The 11,000-nt window shown below is 39.0% G+C and overlaps 1 pseudogene; it reads right to left on the bottom strand.

The window, feature by feature from the left end:
- Positions 1-8,400: 8,400 nt before the first annotated feature.
- Positions 8,401-8,500, bottom strand: LOC127133729 (uncharacterized; annotated as a pseudogene).
- Positions 8,501-11,000: the final 2,500 nt, after the last annotated feature.

The raw sequence follows: 11,000 nt of genomic DNA, 5'->3' as shown, positions 1-11,000 counted from the left end.
AAAATAGAAGTTATAGAAAACCTAAAACCCCCTAAAACTATCAGAGAAGTCCGAAGCTTTCTTGGACACGCTGGATTCTACCGGCGTTTTATCAAGGACTTCTCCAAAATCACTAAGCCTTTAATTGGACTTTTAATGAAAGATGCTGAATTCATTTTCGATGAAAAATGTAATGACGCATTTAATCTTTTAAAGCAAGCATTAATCTCTGCACTTATCATGAAACCACCTGACTGGTCAGAACCTTTTGAGATAATGTGCGATGCTAGTGATTATGCAGTTGGAGCAGTTCTAGGACAAAGGAAAGAAAAAAAATTACATGCCATTTATTATGCCAGCAGAACCCTAGACGCTGCCCAACTTAACTACGCAACAACTAAAAAAGAATTACTCGCTATAGTTTTTGCTATAGACAAATTTAGATCTTATCTAGTAGGAGCCAAAATTATAGTTTACACTGATCATGCTGCCATTCGTTACCTATTAAGTAAAAAAGATGCCAAGCCCAGGTTACTCCGATGGATTCTATTACTACAAGAGTTTGATTTAGATATAAGAGATAAAAAAGGCACTGAAAATGTAGTAGCCGATCACCTTTCTAGGCTAGAACATCTAAAACCAGAACTAGTACCCGTAAATGATGATTTCGCCTATGATAGACTGATAGCTAGAGTAGAAACCATTGAAGATAATAACCTAGACTCTGATGAGCACTCCCAAAATTCCTTAGCAATAAGTAACGTACCATGGTATGCAGACTTCGTTAATTACCTAGCTGCTGATATAGTACCCCTGATCTTGACTACCACCACAAGAAGAAATTCTTCCACGATGTGAGAAACTTCTATTGGGACGAACCACTCCTTTTCAAAAGGGGTAAAGATGGCATTTTTCGCCGTTGCGTTCCAGAAGAAGAGGTAAATAGTATTATAGAGCATTGTCATTCTGCACCCTATGGTGGACATGCGAGCACCTCTAAGACATACGCCAAGATTCTTCAAGCTGGCCTATTCTGGCCTACCATGTGGCATGATATCTATGCTTGCATTGTCAAATGTGATAAATGCCAACGCACTGGAAACATTTTAAGGCGTGATGAAATGCCTCTAAGAAACATTCAGGAAGTAGAACTCTTTGACGTATGGGGTATAGATTTCATGGGACCTTTCCCACCATCCTTAGGAAACAGGTATATCTTAGTAGCTGTGGACTATGTGTCTAAGTGGATTGAAGCTATAGCTGCACCCACAAACGACACTAGGGTAGTAATCAAACTATTTAAAAACTATATATTCCCTAGATTTGGAACACCACGTTTAGTCATAAGCGATGGAGGATCACACTTCATATCGAGAATATGTGACAAACTTTTAAGAAAATATGGAGTTAGGCATAGAGTAGCAACACCATACCACCCACAGACTAGTGGCCAAGTAGAAGTATCTAATAGGGAGATAAAACAAATCCTAGAGAAAACCGTTTATATTTCTAGGAGAGACTGGTCTCAGAAGCTTCAAGAAGCATTATGGGCCTATAGAACCGCTTTCAAAACCCCTATAGGAACGACCCCTTACCAACTAGTCTATGGAAAATCCTGTCACTTACCGTTCGAATTAGAGCATAAGGCCTATTGGGCCATTAAAACTTTGAATTTAGACTACCTGACCGCTGGAGAAAAGCGTACCCTTGACATCCACAAACTAGAAGAACTTAGGCAAGCTGCCTACGAGAATGCAAAAATATACAAAGAAAGAACAAAAGCCTATCACGACAAAAGAATAGTAAAGAAAAACTTCAATATAGGCAACCCTGTTCTCCTTTTTAACTCTAGGTTACGACTCTTCCCTGGAAAGCTACGCTCGAGATGGACTGGCCCTTTCGAAGTATCCAAGATTCTGAGATCCGGAGCCGTAGAAATCAAGAACGAAACCTGTAACCCATTCATTGTAAATGGACAAAGACTGAAGCCCTACGAAGGAGGAGACATTCCAGCATACTACTTGAGCCACACTCTGGTTGATCCATCGATTCCTACTACTACAGGTGTATAAATTCTAATCGTCAAGCTAATGACGTTAAACAAGCGTTGCGTGGGAGGCAACCCATGGTTTTTCATTTTACTTTTTCGCATTAATTTAATTTAATTTAATTTAATTTTTTTATTTTCACCAAGACTAAAAATTTGAATGGTTTATATTTTCAGGATCACTTTCCTAACTTCTACAGGATGCATGATTTCGATGATATGTGTAACACCCTTCTACCCAAACGACATATTTAAATAGATTATCAGAGTTCAACATGTAGAAGAGTTTACATTTCTTATAACATAACAATTATCGCATCACAACATAAAACATATTATTTATTTTATTAAAACTTCGCAGCGAACAACAATATTAATATTAATATTCATCATATAACAATTCATAATAATGGTTCAACATTATCTCAACAAAACATCTCAACATGTTAGTCATCATAAACAACTTAAATAATAATCAATTATCTATCGAATCCCATAACCCCGGTGTCACATGACCAGAGCATTTGACTCGACCCTGTAGAATAACTCTACACTTATTCTTCAAACCTCAACAATAGCTACTCCTCTTTATCTGCACATTGCTCATCATAGATGAACATAAACACATGCAGAAGGGGTGAGAATTACATTATTAAATAATAATATAACGACAGAAATATAAACATAAATATATTTCACAGATGCTAACACAGCTCATCATAATCATCATAATCAACATATTCATGAACATCAACAAAACAACATATCAAATGCAATGCACACACCCATGCATGACTCAACACGACTCGGTATACCCATTTTGTGACCAACTACAGGATCACCACTCCCAGATTCATCACCATAGAATCCGAGTTCCCCGCAAGGAACCAAACCTCTCAACAAGCCCGGAGTCAACAACATCATTGGAACTCAGTCCGTTCATCACTAGGCATCGACCTTTCATGAATGCATGCACACCAAGCATGCATCATAATCAACATAGCAACAACAGCATCATATAGTCATGTTATCATCATCATTAACACATTCTATCACAAAAGCATATCACATCATGCCACATAATCAAACACAGTATTATCACACTCTACTAATATCTATACCACTCAAAGCAACGGGAAATGATCCCTCGTATACTATGCATCAGCTACGTTACCTCGCTCAGCCTAAACAACCAAAAACTGCACAACAACAGCCCAGGAAAGACCACAAGTCTGCCCATACGCGTATTGCCTATGCCCATACGCGTATTGCCCACGCCTAACCAATTCCATACGCGTATTGCCCATGTCCATACGCGTATGCTACGCGTATCACATTCCCATACGCGTACCAACAGAGACCAAAACACGTTCAAAATATCATCTTCCCCATCCATACGCGTATTGCCTAGTGCCATACGCGTACCAGCCATCTCATACGCGTATTGCCTAGTGCCATACGCGTATGACCAGAAACCAGATTTCCAGATCTGCAATGGCTTTCTCTGCTACGAGATCTATCCAAATTCATCCTTCCACAGTCTAAATTTCACACAAAATCACTCATATCATCTAATACAAATAGTCCCCTATTCGATTTCACAAATCCTAACATCATTGCATATAATTTCTACGAATTCCTTCGATTAAAATCCTAATTTCGTTCATCCAATATTTCACCATTTTCAGCATATTATTGTTTAATAAGGTTCAGACCCCTTACCTCTTTGGATTGAAGGAAGTTCTGAGCAATCTTTGGCCTTTTTCCTCTTTCTTCTCTTCCTCTTCAGCGTTTCCCCCTTTCTCTGACTCTGAGGCAAAATACGTGAAAACACTCTGAGTTCTCCCTTTGGCCTCTTATCAAATTTCCACTTTTACCCTTCCACTCTTCATATTCCATTTATTTTATTATTTAATTATTATTAAAATAAATAACACCTATAATAATAATAATAATAATAATAATTCCCGATATTATTTAATAATTCCTTTTACCTTCCAATAATCATATTAAATAATATTTAAATTACTCTAACAATATTTGGGGTGTTACAACTCTCCCCCACTTTAGAAGTTTTCGTCCTCGAAAACGTACCTCAAGCAAATAGAGCCGGATACGACTCCTTCATCTGATCTTCACGCTCCCAAGTCAAGCTCTCACCAGCTGGACCTCCCCAAACAACTTTCACTAGAGCAATCTTCTTACCTCTCAGGGTCTTCTCTTCTCGGTCATCTATCCGAATTGGCAACACCTCAACGGTCAAATTATCCCTCACCTGGATATCATCCAACTGAACAACATGCGAAGGATCCGCAATATATTTTCTCAACTGAGATACATGAAACACATCATGCAGATTAGAAAGCGACGGCGGTAACGCTATCCGATACGCCACTTCCCCAACCCTCTTCAAAATCTGGTACGGACCCACAAACCTCGGAGTAAGCTTTTTAGACTTTAAAGCTCTACCCACACCTGTCGTCGGAGTAACTCTCAAGAACACATGATCTCCCTCTTGGAACTCAAGTGCCTTTCTCCTGTTATCATGATAACTCTTCTGACGACTCTGAGAAATCTTCATTTTCTCCTGGATCATCTTAACCCTTTCAGTCGTCTGCTGCACAATCTCAGGTCCGAGTACAACACTCTCACCTGATTCGTACCAACACAATGGAGTTCTACACCTCCTACCATACAATGCTTCATATGGAGCCATACTGATACTAGCATGAAAACTATTATTATAAGTAAACTCCACCAACGGCAAATAAATATCCCAAGAACCACTTTGCTCCAACACACAAGCTCTCAACAAATCCTCCAAGGATTGGATAGTTCTTTCGGTCTGACCATCAGTCTGAGGATGATAAGCTGAACTCAACCTCAACTTAGTTCCCAACGCTTTCTGCAAACTTTCCCAAAATCTAGAAGTAAATCTGGGATCTCTATCAGACACAATACTGGATGGAATACCATGCAGCCTCACTATCTCCTCAATATACAACTCTGCCAACTTCTCTAAAGAGTGATTAATCTTCATCGGCAAGAAATGCGCCGACTTAGTCAACCGATCCACAATCACCCAAATAGAATCATTACCTTTCACCGTCCTCGGCAATCCCGTCACAAAATCCATGGAAATGCTATCCCACTTCCATTCAGGAATCTTCAAAGGTTGCATCATACCTGCCGGTTTCTGATGTTCAATCTTTGACTTCTGACAAGTCAAACAGGCATACACAAACTTAGCAACATCTCTTTTCATACCAGCCCACCAAAACAACTTCTTCAAATCTTGATACATTTTAGTTGCACCTGGATGGATGCTCAACCCACTCCTATGGCCTTCTTCAAGAATACTCTTTTTCAATTCAGACACCTCAGGAACACAAACTCTACCCTTAAATCGCAGGATACCATTCTCATCAATCTCAAAATTACCACCATTACCCTGGTTAACCATAGTAATATGATCAACTAGAGCGACATCAACTTGCTGACCATTCCGAATATCTTCCAGAATTCCACTAGTCAACTTCAGCATACCCAACTTTACACTATCAGCGGAAACTTCACAACCCAAACTCATATCACGGAACTGTTCAATTAACTCAAGCTCTCGAACCATCATCATAGACATATGTAGAGACTTTCTACTCAGCGCATCTGCAACTACATTAGCCTTACCGGGATGATAACTCAATTCAAAGTCAAAATCCTTCAGTAATTCTAACCACCTTCTCTGCCTCATATTTAACTCTTTCTGATCAAACAGATACTTCAGACTCTTGTGATCACTGAACACTTTGAACCTGGAACCATACAGATAATGTCTCCACATTTTCAACACAAATACAACAGCTGCAAGTTCTAGATCATGCGTAGGATAATTCCTCTCATGAACTTTCAACTGTCTAGAAGCATAAGCTACAACTTTACCATTCTGCATCAAAACACTGATAACACGAAATTATATCACATTTTAAGACTTAACTTAATTAGATTATATTATCATTTACTTTAATTTATCCCATTTTATCAGATATTATGCAGTATTTCTTTTCTATTTACATCAGGTACCCATTTTGAAGCAAAAGTGAAAAAGGGAAGAAAAGGAGGTGTAAAAAGCAATAAAAAGGAAACAAATAACCAAGACCAAGCCCAGCCCAAAAGAAAGCGCACGTTGCCCCTGTGACGGGCGTCACAAGGAGTGTGACGAGCGTCACACTAAAAGCACTCCTGTGACGAGCGTCACACATGGTGTGACGAACGTCACACCAGTCCTCTATATTTTTGGCGCAAGGAACTCAACTGACCACGTTGAAGCCTACTTCCACGCACGCTTAACCCTCGGAACGAGACCACGCACACGGAAACCCTTGAAAAGTAGTTACACCAGCAGCTGTATAAATAGCAGCTAATTGGGAACTTTCAACCACACAGTTTTTGCACGCTCAGTTTTGCGGAAGCTCTGCCAAATTTATTTTTCACGCCTTTGCTTATTTTTCTTCCTTTCCAACATTGTTCATTTTATTTATTTCTTTTGCAAGTTTTACTTTCTCTTTTCCCCTTGCAATTTATCTTCCCCGTTTTTAGCTTTTAGATATTTTTCGCGTAGTAGTTTCTACACCGGAAACTACTGTGCAACTTTATACCGGATTTAACCTTACGTTATATTCCAGTTTTATTTCCTTGATTTAATTTACTGTTTAATTGAAGAATCCAAGAACAAATCCTACCGGCTTGTGGTGGAGTGTTCAAGACCATTGTATTACGCATTCAGGTTCTTTAATCGTTATTTAATTTTTAATGTTTTATTCTATTGTTTATTCATATTGCCTGCCTGGAATGAGTCTGTTTATGCATGATATAAATTCTTATTTATTTAGCATGTCTGGCTAATTTGCCTAGGTATCGGTATGTAAAGTAAGCAGAAAAAGGGGTCGAGACTGAGTCGGTCTATCTAAACTTAAAATTAGAATCAATCTTTTTACGGTCTCAACTTACAGGTTTAATAACAAGATTTTTTACAAAAAGTAAAGAACATAAAGAAGTTAAAACCAACAGAGCGAGAGTTTGAGGTTTTGACTGGACAGTGTGAGTTAGGCATTAATTCTAGATCAGGGCGAGAGCAAGTTTTAGAGTCAATTAAATTCTGACCTTTTCCAAAAAGTATTTTTAAAGATCGAATGTGAGGACGAGAGTTAAGCATTTGGATTTAATCATATAACCTAAGTCAACAGAGCGAGAGTTTGAGATAAGGGTGTTTAAAACGGTCAGTATTTTCTTAAAAAGAGTTTCTGCAACTTTATTGCTTTCAAAATATGGTTTTTGACTTAATTATAAGTGACAGCAACATTAATATAAAATCATGGTTTATTCAACAGAGCGAGAGTTTGAGATAAAACCTTTAACCAATAAAGTTAACTGAAACGATTTATTTTAAAAACCTGGAAACCGACAAAGACTTGATTCCCTAGTTTTGACGAACTACATACCGATATCCGTTTTATTGATATTTAATCTAGATATTAGTTTAGCTCTTAGTTTTTCCCCAAACAATCAAACATTTTCACCTTAGATTTACGTAGTAACTTTAGATAACGGTATATCGATTCATAAGTCCCTGTGGGATCGATATCTTTTAAAACTACGCGATAGAACTGTGCACTTGCAGTTTGTATCCCATTCTCGACTCACACAGTCGAGCGATCAAGTTTTTGGCGCCGTTGCCGGGGACTTTTATTCAATCGATATCGTAACTCTTCCGTTACGCTGTAGAGACTAAGGTTTCTTTTTCCTTCTATTCTTTCTTTCGTTGATTTGTATGCCACGCACTCGCTCTCAAGGCGAACCGCTCTATTTACGAATCAACGATATAGAACTATATCTCCGAGTCTTACGACGAATTCGGGAATATCGTGCTGAAAACAATCTCCCTCCTATAAACCTTCCTGATATCAAAAACATTTTTCCTTCTTTAACCGAGATGGCAGAACCAGCTCGTGCTCTTAGAGATTACGCCGCTCCATCGCAAGATGAGCCGCATTCAAGTATTGCTCCGCCCGCAATCGAAGCAAACAACTTTGAACTTAAACCTTCGTTGTTGCAGGCTGTGCAACAGAACCAATTCTCTGGAAATCTTACCGAAGATCCAAACCTTCATTTATCCGTATTTGTTCAATACGCTGATACTGTTAAAGCTAATGGTGTCACTTCAGAGGCAATTCGACTTCGTCTTTTTCCTTTCTCATTAAGAGATAGCGCTAGAAGATGGCTTCAATCTCTCCCTTCCAACTCAGTCACCACATGGAACGAGTTGAAGAAAGTTTTTCTTGCCCGATATTTTCCACCAAGCAAAACAGCTATGTTAAGAGCCCAGATAAACGGATTTAAACAGAAAGACAACGAGTCTCTTTTCGAAGCATGGGAAAGATACAAAGACATGATGAGACTTTGCCCACACCATGGTTTGGAAGACTGGTTAGTAATTCACACATTTTATAATGGTCTCTTATACAATACAAGGTTAACAATAGACGCCGCTGCAGGTGGTGCACTAATGAACAAACCTTATGCTGATGCTTACCAGCTTATCGAGAGCATGGCCCAAAACCACTATCAGTGGGGAACCGAACGAACAACAGTGGAAAAACCTCAACCGAAAACTGGCATGTACGAGATAAGTAACCTTGATCACGTTAATGCAAAAGTGGATGCTTTGGCCCAGAAGATTGAAAGTTTAAACGTATCACCTTCAACCGCCGTGGTTGCTATAACTCAGAATTGCGAGGTCTGTGGAATCCAAGGCCACACTCCTGCGGAATGTCAACTCTTGACTGGAATCCAAACAGAGCAAGTAAACTATGCTCAAGGAAGCCCCTATTCGAATACCTATAACCCAAATTGGAAGAACCACCCAAACTTTTCATATAAGAGTAATAATGCTCTATACGCACCTGGACAGTCTCCGAATCAAACCCCATCTGTACCTCCGGGATATCAGAAACCAAATCCTAACAATAATAACCCTAGAAAATCCAACTTGGAAATCATGATGGAAAACTTTATAGCTTCCCAACAACAAACCAATAAAGATTTCTTAAACCAGAACATACACACTGGCGAACAACTTAAACAACTAGCAAGCAAAGTAGATGCCTTGGCTACCCATAACAAAATGTTAGAAACACAAATATCTCAAGTAGCTCAACAACAAGCACCTACTGCTGCACCAACTGGTACATTCCCTGGACAGCCCCAACCTAATCCGAGAAGCCAAGCTCATGCAATTATATTAAGAAGTGGAACGGAAGTGGAAGGACCGTCTGATCCAAAGATAGAAAACCAAAACCCTAAGAAATCTACTGAGGAAAGTGAACCTAAGGAAAAGGAAGAGAGTAATAAGGATGCCCTAGAAAAGAAGGAACCTTATGTACCTCCACCACCTTACAAACCACCTATACCTTACCCTCAAAGGCTTGTTAAAACCAAAGATGTAGGCCAATTTAGAAAATTTGTCGATCTCCTTAAACAATTAAACGTTACAATTCCGTTTACCGAAGCTATTACGCAGATGCCCTCATATGCTAAATTCTTAAAAGAAATTCTTTCTAATAAAAGGAAACTTGAGGATAGCGAAACCGTTACACTCCCTGCCGAATGTAGCGCTATAATCCAAAACATGCCCCCTAAACTCAAGGATCCGGGTAGCTTCTCTATACCCTGTCACATAGGAAAATTTGTCATCGACAAAGCCTTATGCGATTTAGGAGCCGGAATTAGCGTTATGCCTTTATCCATATGTAAGAGACTGGAAATGGGAGAATTAAGACCGACCAAAATGTCTGTGCAATTAGCAGATCGTTCCATCAAATATCCTGTAGGAATCCTTGAAAACGTTCCCGTACGCATAGGTCAGTTTTACATTCCCACTGACTTCACAATTATGGACATTAGAGAAGATGATACTACACCTATTATACTAGGAAGACCATTCTTAGCAACTGCCGGTGCAATCATAGACGTAAAACGAGGAAGACTCACCTTCGAAGTAGGTGAAGAGAAAATTGAATTCATTCTTTCCCAATTCCTGAAAGCACCTGCAATAGAAGATACATGTTACTTCATGGATATCATCGATGAATGCATAAAAGAAGCAGAGTCAGGAGAAGACAAATCATCAGACTATCTTTTAGAAGACAAATCTAAACAATGCTTAGCAATAACACCGGACCCTACGCAGTGTCTTAACAAACCAACCCCTGATTTGAAAACACTTCCCAAAAATCTGAGATATGAATTCCTAGACTTAGAACTTGAACGACCTGTGATAGTCAATGCAGATCTAGGAAGACTCGAAACAGAAAAACTCCTACATATCTTAAGAAAATATCCAACCGCACTAGGATACCACATAACCGATCTTAAAGGAATAAGCCCTTCTATTTGTATGCACCGCATCATGTTAGAAGAAGACGGTAAAACCTCTAGGGAACACCAGAGAAGACTAAATCCGATCCTAAGTGAGGTAGTAAAGAAAGAAATAACCAAGTTATTGGAAGCAGGTATTATATATCCTATATCTGATAGCAAATGGGTCAGTCCTGTACACGTTGTACCAAAGAAAGGAGGCATAACCGTTATTGAAAACGAAAAAGGAGAAACTATAACTAAACGAATCGAATCGGGATGGAGAATGTGCATTGATTATAGAAAACTAAACAAAGCAACCCGAAAAGATCATTTCCCTTTACCATTCATTGACCAAATGTTAGAACGATTGGCTAAACATTCACATTTCTGTTATTTAGACGGTTATTCAGGCTTCTTTCAAATACCAATTCACCCTGATGACCAAGAAAAGACAACATTCACATGCCCTTTTGGTACCTTCGCTTATAGACGAATGCCGTTTGGTCTGTGTAATGCCCCTGCAACTTTTCAAAGATGCATGATGGCAATTTTCGCCGAC

The sequence above is a fragment of the Lathyrus oleraceus genome, chromosome 3, assembly GCF_024323335.1.
Source record: "Lathyrus oleraceus cultivar Zhongwan6 chromosome 3, CAAS_Psat_ZW6_1.0, whole genome shotgun sequence".
Classification (NCBI taxonomy): domain Eukaryota; kingdom Viridiplantae; phylum Streptophyta; class Magnoliopsida; order Fabales; family Fabaceae; genus Lathyrus; species Lathyrus oleraceus.
The sequence above is the reverse complement of the archived record's forward strand: the minus strand, read 5'-3'. Positions and strand labels throughout refer to the sequence as shown.